The sequence below is a fragment of the Bombus vancouverensis genome, chromosome 15 (assembly GCF_051014615.1).
Source record: "Bombus vancouverensis nearcticus chromosome 15, iyBomVanc1_principal, whole genome shotgun sequence".
NCBI lineage: Eukaryota > Metazoa > Arthropoda > Insecta > Hymenoptera > Apidae > Bombus > Bombus vancouverensis.
The window spans coordinates 9562916-9581351 of NC_134925.1; the positions used below are offsets into that span (position 1 = coordinate 9562916).

The 18436-nt window shown below is 45.5% G+C and overlaps 1 protein-coding gene across 1 annotated transcript in view; it reads right to left on the bottom strand.

Moving 5' to 3' along the window:
- Eip93F (Ecdysone-induced protein 93F) overlaps positions 1-17431 on the bottom strand; it is an 87710-nt gene extending 70279 nt beyond the window's left edge. Inside the window, exon 1 of the mRNA XM_076624730.1 lies at positions 16857-17431. The gene's annotated coding sequence lies outside the window, so the exon portion shown is untranslated. The remainder of the gene's footprint in view (positions 1-16856) is intronic.
- Positions 17432-18436: the final 1005 nt, after the last annotated feature.

The window sequence follows — 18436 nt, forward strand, 5'->3', positions numbered from 1 at the left end:
TATTATTATTGTTGTTTAGATTATTTGGATTATTTCAGAGGATATGTATCGGATATGGATGCGAGATTATTTTGAAAAAAATTACAGTCGTCGAACGATCTAAATGTTAAGAATTCGATGCATTTTGGAAATGGCGTCAGGTCTCGTCTGCGACTCGGTACGAATCCACGGGCGGATTTTTATTATTTATTTGCTTCGTATGTGGCTTTGTCATTTTTCCAGAGAGTTATAACCGTTGAAAATTTGATCGAGAACTCGGTCATCTGCCATTCCGCAACGACGATATATAAGAAAGGACGCTGGGATATAAAAAAGGAATGTGTGTAACACTGTAAAAATGTATAAGTGGAAATATTGGACATGTCGGTAGATAAAGTATTCTAATACAACGACGAAGAAACAGCTTTTGATCGACGTAACGTACTTCGTATCGCTCGGTTGATAAAAACCAAGAGAAATTTCTCTTTTAATCGATTAAAGGTTTCGTGAATTTCGTCTTTATTTTGCTAGCGCGACTGCGAGTCTAACGCGTTGCGTTACTCCAAGACATCAACTACTATCTTTAGAGCGAACGTTTGCTCATTTCGTAAAGCCACGATACGTATAGGGACGCGTTCGGCTCCCCGGAACCTGTTCCAGTCGCATTGCTTTGTCTTACGGTCATAGATCGGTTTAATGCATTCTTACATGCGAGTTTTATCGATTTCCTAGTCCCGCTCCTGTCAGCCTTCTCCTCGTAAAACGCGATCCTTCTAGAATTCAGCTTAAGAACGCCTCGCTACGTTTCTCCAGCCAGTCGAACAAATTTCGTTTCCTAAAATTTCGAGCGCCATGTATAGGAAATTGATCGTTTCCACGAAAACTTGCGCAACGAGCAGCTTCGGTGCAAAGAATAGCTCCGACTTTTGGCGTTACTTTGCGAATCGAGGGTCTCGTAACAAAGACTCTCCATATTTCAAAGAGAACAAAAGAATATTCTAGCATCCTTAATTCTTCCAGGTATAATATCTTCATTTCTCTATTGGTTACGTAATTTTTCTATACGGGTTTGAAATTATATCGCGAAAGAATCACATCTAGTCGAATCGAGAAGCTGTGGACGAGGGTTTTTACACAAGCGATTAAATATTCATTCGGCAATAAATCAACGTACTTATGAATCATCTATCGTAACGTCGGCACCATTGTGTTGCGAGTCTATCTTCCGGCTAAAAGGACGCGTTATTGCTTAAAACGTGGGAAAAGTTCGACCGTTTTTATAGGTACGATAAACGATAAACCGCAAACGTTTCTAAGATTTTTCACTGGCCGCTTACATTTCCATCTGCGAGGCTGGCAGTGGCGATTCACGCAAGAGAACACGCGCGCAGACGTTTGGTAACCCGCCTGATCCATTCCTCCCCGCTCCTCCGCACGCCACCGTGGCCATGACACTTTTAATAGGAGACAATTTGATGCAGTTGCTGCTGCGATTTGAAATTTAAAAGCTAATCGCTACGACGCACAGTGCCACCGCGTCCATTTGCTAGTTTTTCTGGAGATCGATGGACAATAAATACGTGGCGTGCAACATCCGGGCACGTACGAGGCGAATAAAACTGCAGCACAGCGCACACAGTTGCGGATCGACGTCTTTCCAAGCGACCGCCACAGCTCGAACCTGCGGCCTTTGAAATTTACATCCTCCGGTATCGTCTATTAATTATTATAATTTATTAACTGAAAATACGCATCGTTTGGCCGCGGTTACAGTCACGATAAAATCTTGTTAAATTGACCGTGAACATCCCATTAATGGGTGCATCTACGATAAACGCGATTATAACTTTTATCTGGCCGCGTTTAATCCGCCCGCTTCTTTCTTACCTCCAGTAATTGAACTCGCTCTCTTTCTTTCTTTCCTCTCTTTACTTATGCACGCAATATACGGCGGTGCGCTTCGCGTGTAGCCGAAGAAAAATTGTTTCGTTTCGCGACACCGTCTTAAGGGGTATCGTCGCTGCTGTTCGCGAACAGTATGTCATCCGCTTCTACGTATACCGATTGCGAATGTGTTCACAGCTGTCTACATCGCAGCATCCGATAGATACGCGTACTGTGTATTATAGCAGCTAGGCGAAATATTTTTTTTACCTATCAAAGACTGTGAGCGTGTTACAAATCTATAACACAATTCAAACAGAAATTTCTTCCATTCCCTAAATGTCACGAACCTTATGGACTTTCGATATTTTACGTATGTTTTTATATTACATCGTACGCTACGACCATTTCTAACAATTATACCGGCTATTTGGTCGTAATTTTCGGTGAATTTCTCGGTAGAATTAATTGCATATATGTAGCATCCGTATAATATATATATATATAATATACATCCATTGAAAAATTCCAACCAACTTTACTACGCTTGTTACTTTGCATTAAGGGACACGTACGATACGAACAAAGTATAACAGATTCGTAGTAACATACGTAGGAAATGAAATCAGCGAAAAGCATAGATACCAAATATTTATTATCAGTGGCCACAACTTATGGCCGACCATGTTTGTCCCTGCGAATCCTATGTTCGGTTAGGATAGTTGGCTGAAAGTCGAAAGTCCTATCTATTACATTTATTGGCTTATCTTATCACGGATAAGCCTATATTTTTCGCGTATCGTTTCAAACTTTACGCAAGACCACTCGGAATAGCTGGAGATCGACGGGCGGAGAGGGTGGAAGGAGGAAGACGACGGAGAAGGGGATCACGACGGTAAAAGAGGCGATCACGCCGGACCTTGAGGCGGGCGGACGGACGGTTTAGAAATTCGTTAGATAATCTTGGGGCACGGCGTGCTTCGGGTTTCAAGATGGCAGTCGAAAGTGGCTGATTAGATAGGACGCCCCATGTCGACGCCTTCTGTGCCGACTGTCGGAGCCAACGACGAGAACAACCGACGACAACGATCAAAGACGAGCGAACGGTTATGCAATTCGCGCGAAATTGGTGTATTTTCCCCACAAACGCTGGCGAGTGCGCTTTTGCACGCGCGCTGATCGCCGCGGAAACGAGAAGTAAGGGCACACCATTTGACCGTACCGACATTGCCGTTTAATCTCGCAAAACCAATTCCATGTATACTTGACATTAAATTTTCCACCGGCCTTCCAAGTTAGCGCGTCGTTATGTGGGCAGCCAGCTCCTACCGCTGCCTTTCTCTTTGCCAGCCAATGTCTGGCTACACGTACCGAAAAATCTACGCCTACTGTAGCGTCCGACTTCGTTCAAACGCTTTTTACAATTAGATCCACGTTCATCTATGGATCGTTTTCTTCCTTTTTCTTTTTTTTTTTCTTTACGATTTACTACGCACGTCGTTTGTTCGCGTTCGTCAAAATTGACCGGCTAAACCAGAGCTGTCTACGCACATGATCGTTCACAGGTCGAAGACGTTGATTCGACGTTTTTGAAACGTTCGACATTTTATGGCCAAAGCGGTTGTAATTTCACTTTTTGAAGTTTTACCGTCAAATTGGTTAATTACAGCGTTTGAAATTTTAGTACCGTTTAGTGGCTAATTCCGTTTTAAATATTTTCTTTTTTTAACTCTGGCCACAGAGCTTCGTTATCCGTGCTTATCGTGTATAATTTCACCGATTTTCTCTAATTTCCGTTTCGCGGTGTTAGCCGATTCGCTAAACGAGTTCCGTATAGCAATTGCACTCGCGAATCGAAAGTCTCACGAGCGACGTTTATCGCGCGATCGATCGATAAAGTTGAGGATAGTCAATCTGCGACGACTCGAAAGGGCGGGGAGCAAAGGAGCGTTATTCATAAGCTCTCGAACAAGATATAACGGTCGGCATTTTATGCGTGAGTTCTTCTTCACAGCCGCAGCTTGAGCTGCTCCGGTCGGATACACGGTTGTTTGCGTGTGCGTGTGTGTTTGTGTTTGTGTGTGTGTGTGTGTGTGCGTGCGGGCACGTACGTCGATGCCACGTGACGTCTAAATTCAGTCGGCCATTTTGGAGCATGATTCATTTGTTTAGAATGGGTTGGATAGGAGTAGGAGGCGGAGCCACGCACACCAAATCTTCGTCAACGTTTTAGATTCGAGTCGAACGCACCGAACGTGCCCAACTTTCGTCACACGTGTCCCTTCTCGTCCGCCTCTTATCCATCTTCGTTTCTTACCGATTTTTCCAACGCGATCTTCATCGGCGAAAGTTACGCGTGCTTATCGATCGAGCGCGGCACTTTCGAAATTTTTCAAGGCGCGAACAACGACGCTCTTAGGTGGCTGCAAAAAGAAAAAGAGAAAAAAAAAGAGAATGAAAAGAAGGAGGAAAGGAAACAGAAACGCGAGAGAGACAACGCGCAAGGCCTGGTGCATGGGAAACGATTTCGCATCGAGTCCTTCTGTTTCACATCGACCCTCGGCGAACCTTCGCCACGAATTTCGCGCCCTCGAACGATCATCGAGACGGCGACCGCGTTGTCTCACTCGAGCCGGGATCAAGGAGCGCGACAAGGTTACGAGGTACACGCTGTTCCCTCGAAAAGGAGCATGAATTATTTATCGGGCACAAATAAAATGAAAGGAAAGGAAGGCGAACGCACGGGACAATGACGATCTTATCTACGCGTTATCGAGTCGAACGGAATCTTTCGTTCTCGAAATTCTTTCTCCGTGTTAAGTCGGTTATAATCGATCGATTCCTTGCGTTACCTTCGCGCGTTTCTTTTATTCCGCTGTTCGTCGAAACGACCGTGTGCAACGAAGCTTAGAAGAAATTTATCTTACGCGCACCTTTTGTACACTTAATTAGTACATAGATCGCGAATTCATATCTTTTACGAGCACAATTAAAAAGATACAGCTTGGATAGAAAACGTTTTATCTATCTATAGGCAGACTGAACGTTTCATACGTCTCTGCGTATTACGTGCATTCTACACATTTTTGCGTCTTCGATTCTCCTGTTGCATAAATTTCATTATTTCACTCGTCGCTACACCGAGTGAAAATACTTTGGTATTTGCAACAACATTGAACAAAGTAAGAGCGCAATTAACGAGTGACTATATCTGGCAGTATCTAAGGTTACATCTAATTAACAATCGCATCTAAACCGAAGATCGCAATTAGCAAGGAGAATAGAGAGGGAATAAGAATAACGGAACAACAGTATAAACGAATATCCTGCTACGAATCTTAGCAATTTGTTTCTTTCCCGGACAGCGAACAAATCGAAAATATATCATTTTCACTCGACATCGATTATCCTTCGTTGGAATATCAGCTGATCGATTTTGCACATGGCGAGAGAATTTCCGTGGAAACGGAGCCGATCCGCCAGACAGACGGTCTCTTCCTTCTCGTTGGCTTCCTCGAAACGGCCGCATCGTGTTTGGTCGGACATGTTGCCGAAAGTCCGAGCGTCGGATGAGGGAGCTGGTACGGTCGGTGTGTGGACGGGCTCAAGGTCAGTGGCAGTGGGTCAGTCGGACCAATCGCGCTGCTCCTCTGACGAAGACCGCGCCGAATTCGAAGCACGCTTGAGAGGGGAAGCGAAACGAATCGAGACGAGTCTTTTTTTTTTCTCGAGGCCGGCCTTCTTCGACTATGGTTACAGTGGACGCTTATTCGGACGAATTGACGTTTCCAAGAATTCAATACGTCAATGTAATCAAATACGTATCTACGCTGCCGTTGATAACATGTTCGGACGCTTGTAAATTATTCGCGATATGTAAAATATATTCATTAATTTGATTTTCGCCTGTGATTTTATTTCGCCAATTTGTACTCGGTCGATGGCAGATACCCATGCGAACGATAGTTCAAATTTATTAATAGATATACGCGAGAAAACGAGACTTTAAACAGGTTTGTTCAATGTTGGAACGTTAGAACGTTAGAAATCTTTCTAGTCACATTGTATAAGCTCGTGTAGATCGTAAGCGTCGTTATACGTAAATACGAAATTTGGACGACGCGGGTATATGACTTTGTTTCAGTTGCAATTTACCTTACGAGTATTTGATCGCGGTTCGCTGCTACGACGATATTTTCGTACACGTACCTTTATTCCGCAATGATGCAATTTTCTTTATTATCAGGTTTCATGTTTCACCTTTACGGTATAAAATCTATAAGGTCGTACGAAAATACCGAACGATGCGAAACCTCAAATACTTCGGCTCGATAGATCGGTACACTACACGAACGAATAAATAAACAAATACAGCGGAGTGCAAATACTTTTTGTAGAGCCAGTGTTCGTCTGTCGTAACTTTGAAAATACTATTATAAAAATATCGATCTTTGGAAAAATGTTAAACTAGTCGTCTAAAAATATCTACGGACGTTATCGCGTGTATGTATAGCTTGCAATATACAGTTATTGCAGTTTTCAGACGTTTCATTCGTCCGAATACGCATCCGTTGTAACCGTGGCCTTACGCCACTCTACAGCGTGCAAGACTCCCTCTAGTCCGTCGTCTCGTCGATCGTCTGTTGCTCGTCATTGACACGATCGTTGTAATCTTCGTGGTGTTCATCGTCCTCGTCGTCCAGATCGAAGCGTGACGTCGTATCGAGCGTGTACGGTCGCGCGCGTTAATTCCGGTGTCGAGCCGGTGCGGTGCAGGAAAGAGAACGGACAGACAGACCGGTATGCAAGCCGGCCTTGACCGTATCTCTGCTTATCGCCACGTTCGCGCTCTACGCTCGACGTCACGCGTCACGTTGTCGACGCCAACGACGCGAGAGTTATCCGGCCCGTCGGAGACGACGCCGACTGCGGCATTCGTCAGCGCGACGCGAACGAGCCGGTTGTATTCACGCTGCAACCGTGTACCTAACCGAAGCCGATCTTCGGTATCCTCGGTGTAAATTCTGTTTTACCAGCTTCGTGCAACTCGTTCACCGAGAACGAGCGTAGAGTTCGAAGATGCGTTTTTTCGCGCGTTTCGTAATACCGTCAAGTTCCATGCAATTTACAATGCACCGATGTATTAATTCAATTAGAACAAACGCTGGATTTTCGCGTTTACGTCGGCAACGAAAACAGGAATCGTTTGCAGGATGCATCCCGATGCTGGCCCATTAACTTTGCTCGCGAGCAGAAATTTCCACGTCGGCAATTACTTAAATTAATTTCGCGATAATTGTATCGATTATGCAAATTACGTAATTCGTTTCATTAGCCGGCGATACGTATTATCGTAACGAGGCAACGAAACGTGCGCCTCGCGATTCGTAACGCACTTGGAAACGCGATAGTCGCGAATTTCGTCGAAGCCGATCGTATGACGTCATGGCAAAGTGGCGTCACGGTTGTTACTGTAACTTAGATACGAGCACATCCCTCTTCCACTATAATTTAGTAATTAAAACGATGTTAGCGAGTTGATAAGTTACAAGCTGAGACTCTCACTTGTTCTTTCCAGTTATTTCTTTCTTATTCATCCTCGAATGAAAAATGAACGGTTCTACGGAAGCAACCTTTATCCAGATTTCACAATTTCGTGGTCTAATTAGACACGGTTCCTGTGTGATATAATTACAGATACGTATACCTATATACTCATGAATATCTTTCGATAAAAAGAAGAAAAAGAGAGAAACTTGGAGCGTAGATACAGAACAAAAATCTTCTTTACATCGTCCGGCTATTAAATTTCGTTTATAGGTCCTATTTCAGCCACGTGTTATCCCTAGACCACGCATTACATTTAACCTTAGATTTGAAAAATTGTTAAGAACGCGCATAATATGCAAATTGTGTAAAATATTTAAAATATAACGCTCTCTGTTACATTTAGCGGATAAAGCGAGCTTTTATACGCTAGCTGCTCCGCTCTTTTTAATCGTATCGATAAAGATATGTATTTACGTAAACATCCGTAGTTACGAGGGGCGCCAAAGGGTTCTCCAAGCGATGGTAAATGCGAGCTCAGCTCTGCTCTGACACCGACGCCGTAACGCATGCATAAACGCCGGTGACGAACCGATGTTTATCCGTAAGTGTCGTAGCCTCTGTAATTGGTATTACGTAAGTAGTACTTGCACGCGGTGTTACTCCTGCGTGGATAAGCAATGGATAGCCAACGAATCATCGCCTTTCTCCTGCGAGCCGCTGGAACGCTCTCAAACTTTGCTCGCGACCGTTTTAAACGTTCGTTCAACGTTCCACGGGACATTTGTTGAAGTTAAAAGGAAACCTCAACCCTGGCGAACAAAATCGAAATGCTGGAGATCGAGATCGAAATTGTTGAAACGTAATTTTAACAGTCTCGGTACGCAAACGTTGGCGGGAACGTTCGCTGCATTCAAATCGTGTAGAAGATCGTGAGACTGGAGATCGTCGAATCCTAGCTGCGATTCGCGAGGAATGCGAGTGGAAAGGTTTGCCATAATTCCTCGGTAGGTGCAAGGGCAAACAGAGCGAGAGAAAGCGGCCAAGAGAGACACAGGCAGATCTAGTCTCTGCAAAGGCAAGACGCGGATCGATCCCCTATATATCGGACCGATGAGGTTAAACGCGTCATTACGAATCGATAAAGTCGAATCTCGGCAAGCTTTGTAACTAATTTGTAATTAGTTGGAGCGGCGCCAACGATTCTATGCACTGATAACTCGGCAAACTTTCTCGGTATACTCGTGCGCGCACCCGGTCATACGTCTAGGAATTAAGTTAATTTTCCACTCTGCTAGCACTTGGCAACACCACGATTGGTGTTCTTTTCGGGTTAAAGACAGACGTACGATGGAGGGTATAGTCCGGGAAAGTAAGTCGTTCAAGGAAAATACGTTTACTCGTTGCTCTTATTAAATATGAATCCGTTTTGCAAAATTATCGCTTTGTCATTAAATTTAATTTATCGTTTAACTTGTCGTAAAACTTACGCCCTTTTATCCTATAAATTTTCTTTCGTTTGCCACTGTATCTTAAGGAGGACGGAACGAAACACGACGACTGTGTTTCAAAAGTAAAATAAATTTTATTTCGTGTTTTACGTAGATTCATCTGGTAGATTTCAACCTGCTCGATTTTTCCATGAACTGCTCGATAGTTCCAGCCCTCAGAAATGTTAAGGTTTAAGGTTAAAGGTCTGGCGCATTCTACGTAGCGTTACACGTCGTTGAAAATCCAGAATCTGCCGAATCGCGAGAGGAATAGGAAAAGCTGGAGAACGGGGAAGCATCGTTTCCTCTCTCGTCTCTCGCGTTGGCTCTTCCGCCGGTCGTCTGGCCATATTTTGGCGATACCTACTTGTTGCGCGAGGTACGAGCCGCGCGTACATATGTACAGCGTGGCATCTACATATCGTAGTAGTAGGTGCCGGCGACGTCGGTCGCCGCTTGGCACAGGTACAAATAAAGTCAACGACCGGACGGACGCTCGCAATGATTTTCGTCGTTTCTTGGAAACCGGGGTGAACCGCGTATCGATGATACGTGTATCACGGTAATGAAACATGGTAGTTCCAACGGTTTGATCGGCGTCGTTCTATCCACTACACCCCCCAACACCGGTACGCGAACGTATTTAATTGACGTTTAATCGAATAACGCGCTTAATCGTCGGGCTTGTTCGCGAAAAGACTCGGTTAACCGCGTTTCGTCGTTATTAACGGCTAATTTCCCGAAAATTATCGAAGAGCGCGGAGAGAGAGAAAAAGAGATCGAGAGAGAGAGAGAGAGAAAGAGAGAGTGTGTGTGTGAGTGAGTAAGAGAGACGGCCTTCGACGCGCTTAATTCACTGGAAATTCAATGCAACATGAACCTGATTTTAGCTTTGACCAGTTTGCAACGAGGCATTTTATTCCCCTGCCGATTTTAGTTACGTCCGCTCGTGTAATTCTCTCTGTCTCTATTGTAATCACGCCTTTATGGTAATCGAGCCAATGATAATTTTGTTGAATATTTTCGATAACGCGAGTCGATGTTGAACGTCGATGTTTAATCGATTTATCGATAATCAAGCGTGCGCGATGCCTACGCTCGCAAAACGGAACAAATTGAACGGTATAATAGAAACTGAACGGCTATATAGAAGGTCCCGGTGGCGGTGTAATTTCTACGCGAGAGCGAATCGAATGCACCGGCTACGGCTAACGTAAAGCGCCACCGGTAAAAATTTTCGCCAGGATTTTTGCGCGTGCTGCTGGCAAACTGTTGCTGCGCGACATTGGACGCGATCGACAGTAGCATATGTAGATAGAGTAAGGTATATAAGAGAGAGAGCGGCCACGGGTACATGCTACATTCTATGTATTTCGGAGGTGGTTTGCCGCTAGTCAACGGACTACCCCCACTTTGTACGACTTGGAAAATTTTCGGGGGTAACTGACTGCGCTTTAAACTGGCTGCGGCTCTGCCGCTGCTGCGTCAGCTGCCGTCGCGTTCCAGTCGACCTATATATTCGGTTACGTTATATATGCACCTACATATATACTAATACCTACTGTGCATCCACTACGTAGCCAACGGCGCCGATATAAACGCGGTTACTACTTGTTGCTCTAGTCCCAGAAACTGCCAGTGTCCGTGCATTTCGGGCTTCTCTACTTTCCGTCGAACGTGTATAGTAAACCTCAGCGACTCTCAACTTTTGCATCCGTGAACTCGACGCTTCCGAATGTCGTTCGACAGGTGCGCCGAAAGTATTGCGTGGCCTACGACGTTCCGCTCTACTTACGGAACCGACGAATCTTTCAGCCACGACACAAGGAGTATCGAGCCACTTATTCACGACATTCGCCACATACACGACCGATATCGATGCTACATGTGCATACTACTCTATAGCTGGTTATACATATTAGGTACATGGTTGACGTATATCGTATTACGTATCTTTATTCCGCTTCGATCTGCCACATTCTGCTTGAATTCTGATGTTTGATTTCACGCTTCGTTTAACAAGTGAAGGGATTTTTCAGTTTTTCGGAAAAATTCTACATTCGTGTATGTCGTCGACAACCATTCTTCCTGCAGATCGAGGAAATCTGTTAATTATAAAACGCCAATAAACATTCGATATAGGCTGTACAGTTAAACGTATCTTTCTCGTGAATGTAGTTTCGATTGAAAATGTTTCGTGGTACCTTTCCGTCAGCTATTGTTCAACTCGCTGAGAACACAGCACGAGACAGATAATATATACAATGGTAGTATAAATTTCACATCTTAGCTGTAATTACATGTAACGCCATGATCGATATTTATTTCCTGGAAAAAATTCAAAGCGTGTGTTCTTTGCATCTGATACCAAGAACGCAAGAAATCTTAATGACAAGGAAATAATTATACTCCAAATTCGTGGTATTAAATTCTACGTTATTTTGATACGCTGTCCGCTGCAGATCAATTGAAAGGATTAAGGTAGTGTTTCACTAAGGAAAAATGAACTTTTCGGACGGAGTTTGGGTCGAGAAGCGAGAGACGGAAGAATTTGCGAGCTATCTTCATCTTGTCGATCGATTATGACACGAGAGTTCTGCCGGTCACGGACAATTAGATCAATGAAGGGAAATAAAGGAGAAATATTATACGAGTGCATAAAATAGCGGAGTCTCACGCATCGTCTTGTTACAGTCTATCTGTTTGATCCTATGCATTAAAGACTTCAGCTTTCTTCAATCAAACAGTGTTTCGCTGTTTCTCGATGCTTTAAGATTACAACTACCGACCTGTAGTATGTGTCTACCAAGTATTACTATACGTAGAGGATTATAATTAAAGCGATACGAAGAGCTCAGAAGCAAATCAATGTCAGTCAGTTTTTTTTTTTTTTTTTTACTAAAATGACTGATGTTGCACAGATATCCTTTCGTTGTAAAAATCTACGATCGACGAAACACAGTTTTCTTGTTACGATATAGCGGCGATAGTAGAATGTGCATTTTTATGCATTTATGGAAACTGCAAATATGGAAAAATATACACAAGGCGCGTAACATTTAACGATATACATAATATTCAAAGTTGCGTATTTGTTATGACGTTTAAAGGGCGTGAAAAAGCTCGATTTAGATTCTATCTTTGTTTATTCGTGTTCATAAAAATATGAATTTGTACGAACATCAGTTTAAGCAGTTTAATAACGATCGAATTATTTCCTCAGCTTGGAAAAGGTTTCCACAACAAAGGAATATTTACACGACATTGGTATAGCCAATGAATCATTCTTCCGAGCTCCACGCCTTTCATTCACCCAAAATAGATAGATACGCATATAATCGCAGTTCTATTCCTATAAATATTAACATCAAATATCTCAGGTACATCTAGGTACGCGGTTTGCCTAATCACAGAACCAGCGATCCTGAAACCCGTCAGTTTGACGAGTTTTCTAATTCCAAAATTTATTTACGATCTAGCCACGGTGACTTACGATCGAACCACATCTCAGCGCGGATCGGAGAATGCATCAAAAACCTCTACGGAAAATTCTAACAATCCTCACGAGTTACGTCTTTCGGTAAGCGTAGTCTAGTCTCGAATCGGCGTGCAGTGGATGCATCTGATATGCATGCAGACACCGAGACGCCTGCGAAGCGTCGCGTCGTCCGTGCGCATGTATTCGAGTTGTAACCAGCGACATACGAAGCAAACACAGACGCGCCTACACACCCTCGTACCCAATGTTCGGATACTCACTCATACTTTGTTCGTTTGGTCGATGTTCCCGTGAACGCGTTCGAAACTTGCCACGTGCTTTTTCGTGTGTGTACGCCATTTGCACGGTTACATGTAGGTTGCACACGTGCAACGGCGTACGTACTCACGGATGGGTGCTACGCTTTCGTTCATACACCTACATAGTTGGGTATAGTACAGTGCATACACATAGACGCTTATGTAGGAGCGCGCGCATGGATGCGCACAAATAGCTCGACCGCCTGCATCGGTGCATGTGCATGCTCGTGGCTACGTGTTCGTACGCTGGTGCATGTGCATGTGCATGTGCATGTGCAGCCGGCTGCGCCGGCTTGTATCGCTGCGAAACACGATGTGGAACACACTCGCTCTCGATGGGTCACTCTCACTCTCCCGGCCGAGAGGGAAATTTGGCAGCTGTTTTAAACCCGGCTAACTGGCCAAACTACCGACCCCATCTATGCTCGTGGTCCTTGCAACTCCCGCTTCCACCCCTTTTCTACCGTCCTTCTCTCGCCCTTTTTCCTCGTCCCCGCCGGCTTTCTTTCCCTCTCACGCTTTTCCTCCTACTACCACTCCGCGCTTTCGAGCTTTCGGCACTTTGCCACTCTCGATCGACCGTTCAACCTTCGTTTCGCACCACCTCCACCTCTCTGCTTTCCTTGAATTCTCCTTTTAGCGTAGCAGATTGTCGTAGAATGGAAATTGACGGGCAGCGCGAGTAATTTTTCCCGATGCGAAATATTTACGTGTAACGTAATGTTCGCAATAAACGCGTATTTTACACATTTGTACGTAAGCGGAGAAGATATCGAACAGCACATTGTTTCACGCTATCGCGAATCTCGCGAATCGTTCGTTTTTTCCCCTTTGTGCTTTGTTATTTTCTCTGTCCTCCGCATTTTTTCTTTTCTTCTTTTTTTTTTTTTTTTGCCAATTACATCGCAGCGAAGTGAACAACGTTTTCATTGCGAACGTGAAAACACTTTCAGATACGATTACAAGAGCCGTATCTATGACTTAAAATGAAGAGATTAGATTACGAAAAATGTAATGGAGAGCGAAAAACGTACGAGCGAGCGTTCGAGTTGCATCGAACAGGCCGGTTCGGCAGCGGATGTGTCGCGCACGATTATTTGTCGCGAGCGTGCATAAGTACGAGGGCGCTTACGCTGGCAACAGTACGAAGCACGCACACACGTCGCGTCGCTTCCTTCTTTTTCTCCCGTTGCCCCTTCTCGCTTTGATGCACTCCGCCCGTACTGCGAACTCGCCGAACGTGTAGCTTTTTTACCACACTGACCTAGGTTAAGTTGGCGTACAGTGCCGAATAATAAAACCGACGAAACCACTGACCCTCTCCCTCTCTCTCTCTCTCTCTCTTTCTCTCTCTTTCTCTCTCTTTCTCTCTCTCTCTTTCTCTCTCTCTTTCTCTCTCTCTCTCTCTCTTTCTTCTGGTGCGCGCATGCAAAAAGCAGCGTATGCACGTTCGTGTACGTACGTATGTATGTCCGTGTGTGTAACGTGGTCACGCAGACGCGGACAGACACGCACGGATATAAACGCGAGCGCACGTTTCAAACCACCGAACCCACTACGCCCTCCCAGCCAAATATAAATGCAACGGTGTGGTGCATCGTACTTGCACGCACGCGGGCTTGTTCCTGGCTGTGTGTCGGTAGAATGCACCGAGTGGCACACAAACGATCCAGTGCCGAGGGCAGGGCCACGGTCACCCGAAAATACGGCTGCTCCGAGCTCTCACTCTCGTTCGCGTTCACGTTCCCGTTTCCTCCTCTTTCGCTCTCTTCTCCCCTCCCAATCCTCCCGTTTCACCTCCTCCTCTTTTTATCCTTTTTAGTTTCACCCTCTTCTTCTCTCGTTTGCCTCGCTGCCTTTCAATGGCCCGCACTCTCTGTATTCGTATATTGTGCGCGCTACCGGCTGATTCACGAACCGCGACCCTCTCGATTATTTGCGCCAACCACTGTTCGGATACGGGGTCAGAAGAACAATCTGCTTTCGCGAACAATCGCCGCTACCGTCCATGCCAAGCCGAATAATTCTTCGATTCCGACGGAGGTTGCGCAAGGGCATGGTGACAAGTTTCGAATAAGACGCGAATCTTTTCCCTCCAGTGTCGTTACACTGCGTTGCAGAGGGAAGAGCAACGCGCGCCTAACGGCTAAGTAGCGCTCGTTACCAGATGCGCGATGATCGTACAGTACGCTGAAACGTACGAGACGTAATAATCGCCGTAAATATTACAACGTCCATGCGTTACATTTGTCGGGAAACTCGAATATAAATGATTTATCGAGTATCGTATATCATAAGCTACCGATCGATTTCAAGTCACTTTTTCGATCAAGTAGGCCTGCATCGGATCTGCTAATTCTATTATCGATTAGCAGTTGATCCTCCAAATATATCGATAACAGTGTCCTTTTAAAAGGAAATTAAATTTCACAAATGTCGTAATACTCAAGAACAACGCTAATACCCGGTAGAAAGAAAGCTTCTGTTTAGATTTCGTTTCTTTAACTATATTTATAAAGATGAAAAATTGCGAAGATCTTCTGATTCGATCGAATCGCAAGACACGAACGAGCCGAGCGAAGTAACGTATTCGTAAAACAAGTAGAAAATAAAGTCATTGAGAAACATCGAATCTGTTCTACGTATCGACAAATATTCTAACGTCTATAGCTGTTACTGTATCTAATCGCGAGTACGCTGCACGCGCGTGCATACATTTCCCTACGTAATCTGATCGATTGTTGAAACTCGCGTGAAAGTCGCTCGTCCGCTCCTCTAAATCCAAAGATTCGAAAGAGGCACGGAACGAATCTCGTGGTGGAAGAAAAAATTGCCGATAGGTCTGGTCTTGCGAACGATGGGACGAATGGTCGTGTACAGAGAAAGACATAAACGTGCGTATGGCAGGAACGTGGAAGAGTGGACCGGCGTGGTGATTACGCGCTCGAGGCACTCTTGGAACAAAGCGCCCTCTGTCCTAACGAACACGACGACCTATCCCAACGCGTAGCAACTCGCGCGTGCACGCGTGTGCACCGTACACGCCAGACGCGAACGGAATCGGGCTTGGCTGAATGGTTTCGAACCGGGCCATTCGTCGATGTACGCGCGAATATCGACAAAATTATACCAACACAGCGTAGGATCGCGTTCATTCAACGCGGTTTCGAGCGGCGATCGACGATGCATCGCATGACAATCTGCAACTCTGACTCAGCCGCGACGGTCAGGTGAGTCAATACTCGCCGATAATAAGCGAACGCGACTACACGCGACGAATCTTGACGCGTAAAATCGAATTCGCCGACGCGTCGGTGCAACTTTATCCGACTATCGTCTTTTTTCAGCGCGCTTCGGAACGTGCTTCGTTATCTTCGTCTCGAATGTTTCTCGCCTCTGTAAATTCGAATACGCGCGGCTTATGAGACAGGCGCGCTGAAATCGTCAGCAGTTTTAAACGCGAGTCATGAAGCACCGTTTCGGAGAAACGGTGGCTAAGGCCATAAATACTCCGTTAACCAACGCGTTGGCTCGCACTTTGTTATTCCCAATTGCCAAAACCAATGGCAACGTTTCGTCCAGCCTTTAGTCGCTGTACGGACAAAATGGTCTCTCTCTTTTTTATTTTTATATCGGGCGAATCCCGTGTATTCGATCGGACTACGTAGAAAAGGAATACGTGGCACTTGTACGCGTTTCAGAAATTGATCGTACACGCGAGTACAACGAGAATGCTTCGTACAAAATATACCTCTTATGGATTATTGTCCGTGACATATAACGAATATCGTGTTCTCGCATTCGCTATGCGATTATCCTTACAGAAGATGACTTGGAAATGACCACCTTGCGAACCAAGGTAAGCATGTACACGTCGTTCATTTGGTTACTCTTTCAATGGTTCCTAACGACGTAAGACGCGACAACACGCGAAACCTATCACGTGTCATAGTATACTTATTATACGGTGCTTATAGTTTCGGACGATATTATAAGTACGAACTTCTTCCGTTGTTTCGTACGTGCGATAAATTTGAAAAGCGATTCTCACATACGCAAGGCTGACCATTTTCAACCGTAGTTCTCGTTTGCCGCGCGGAAACTTGGTCGTAAACGCGGGATATCGCGTGCTCGATGCAATAGCAAAGTTGTACTCACTTGATTCCAGTTGTATGCACAGCTGCGAGCTTCTGGCTGATCGCAGGCCGAAACAGAACCGACCCAGTTCGCGTAAAATTCCACGTTTTCGCGTTATTCAACGGCCTGTCGCTTGATAGGTTGCAACGACTCGAGGCAGGTATTGTCGGGACCCGTCTTCGTTTTCCGCTCGACGTCCGCACACGCTCGACGAAAACTCGTGCAATTCACTGGATCGTGATAAAAATAATCCCCCATCGATCGATGCTCGTGCCACCGTACGTTTAACGAGTGGACACCGAAGACGAGCGCATCGCGCCACGGTTTCTCAGATTCCTTCCTGCCGGCGACTTGTTTTCGTTGCCTCGATTCACAGAAATTTATTGTTTTCAATGTAAAGGTTGATTTATGCGTCGGATACGGCTTTATCGGTCGCCACTTGCCGCGTTCCTTCGCTTGCACGCGCGTCCACCGAAACTATTGTTACAGGTTATTCACTCCCGAACGGCTCGACTGTGAAAACAACGTACTTAAAATATAAGAAACGATTTCACTAATCGGTACCCGACCGCCAGAGACAAAATTTCCCGGTCGCCGCGCACACTACGAAAACTGCACTCGGATGGCTATCGCACTTTAAGTACCATCCGATAAACGATAAGAGCTAGCTGGTAAAAAGGGTTATCTGGCATCCGATAATTTTCACCGAGTTCGATATCGAGCCGGTTGCTCGCGTCAAAGATGCACCGTCCGTCGTTATCGCGTTGCCTTAAAACAAGAAAAGGACGGTGAACCAGCCGAGAACAGAGGAAAGAAAGAAGAAGAGAAAGGAAAAAAGGGAATAAGAAAGAAAGGCGACGCGCGCGTGGTCGAAAATCCGTGAAGTCGAATATACGCGTGGAGGGAACGTTTCCTACGAGTCAGCTCGAGGATCGTCAGCGTCTAGACGCGCTCAGCCGTTTCGCGATCTTAACGTTTCCAACACACGCGCCCCGGCTGCAACACACTTTTATTCGGTGGCTTAACCGGTCGACGATTCACCGTCTCTAGTTTCTACGAAAATGGGCCGTTTAGGGCCGTCGAGGAGCCGCCGTCGTTGAACTCGGTATCGCGTGCACGCCGGAGGAAACTGCACCTCGTGCGTGGAAAGTGCGCTTTAAGTGCCGCCCGCCAAGCTGATTCGCCAGCTTTGCTTAAAGTGTCTCTGTTTCGCTGACTCGGACATGTTGTTCCGTACTGGCCGTCTGCACGTTCCGTGCATCCAGATAACACCCGTCGATTCACTAACCTACCTCACTTCTCCGCTACAGGGTGGTCCAAAATCTGCGAGCTGCGCCTCCGCCGCTGCTTTCCCGTCACTCCTGCATTTCGGCGCTCGATGCGTGCCGCGATCTTCCAACATCGGCGCTTCATCGATCCTTTCGCGAGATTCGATCTCGCTTTGATACGCGCCACCAATTTCCTAGCTTCCCTCTGAAACGGAAAAATATAGGTCGTCGGATCGTGTTCGCCAGCTTCCTTTTAGACGACCAAGACTTTCGTTTCGCGTTCGATAGATGCAATTCGCAAATATTAGGACGCTTGCTGATCTCATAAAAAAA